We start from the raw sequence: 499 nt of genomic DNA on the forward strand, positions 1-499 counted from the left end.
GGGTCTGGCGAGGCGGGAGACGCGATTAGTGGGTAAGGGCGGGCTAAAAACCGTAAAAGGACGTTATAGAGGACCATCGTGAGACGAAATTTACAAAAACCCATTTGAAATTTCCACCCACTAGGTCTAGCATTGCAGTCCGACTAAACTTTAATTTCACAGTTCAGATTGTAACAGGTCAGACAGATTTGAATACAGTCTGGCCGTATTCTACAGTAGAGTGCAGACTGTAACAGGTGATAACAGGTCGGACTGTAAAATTAAAAACAGTCCGACTGTAAAATTAATGCAGTCAGGACCATATTAAAATTGATTGGACGTCCTGTACGAATTACTGTAGATTTTTATAACAGTGAAACGTAGGAATCAGAACGAGTAGATATTTTAGATTTAGTTTATGGACAAACCATGTTAATATGATACCGAAAATCTGGAAAAAACAGGTCGTATGCCTTGTCAGGGTTATCTTTTGAAAGTACATTGGTCGAGTCTTCAGATT

At 39.7% G+C, this 499-nt stretch overlaps 1 protein-coding gene across 1 annotated transcript in view; it reads left to right on the top strand.

Annotated features, from left to right (window-relative positions):
* Positions 1 to 499, top strand: part of LOC113214964 (UDP-glucosyltransferase 2) — a 33,303-nt gene that overhangs the window by 32,363 nt on the left and 441 nt on the right. The gene's annotated exons all lie outside the window — the stretch shown is intronic.

This window comes from Frankliniella occidentalis, unplaced genomic scaffold (genome assembly GCF_000697945.3).
Source record: "Frankliniella occidentalis isolate FOCC.00 unplaced genomic scaffold, Focc_3.1 Scaffold254, whole genome shotgun sequence".
Lineage (NCBI taxonomy): Eukaryota > Metazoa > Arthropoda > Insecta > Thysanoptera > Thripidae > Frankliniella > Frankliniella occidentalis.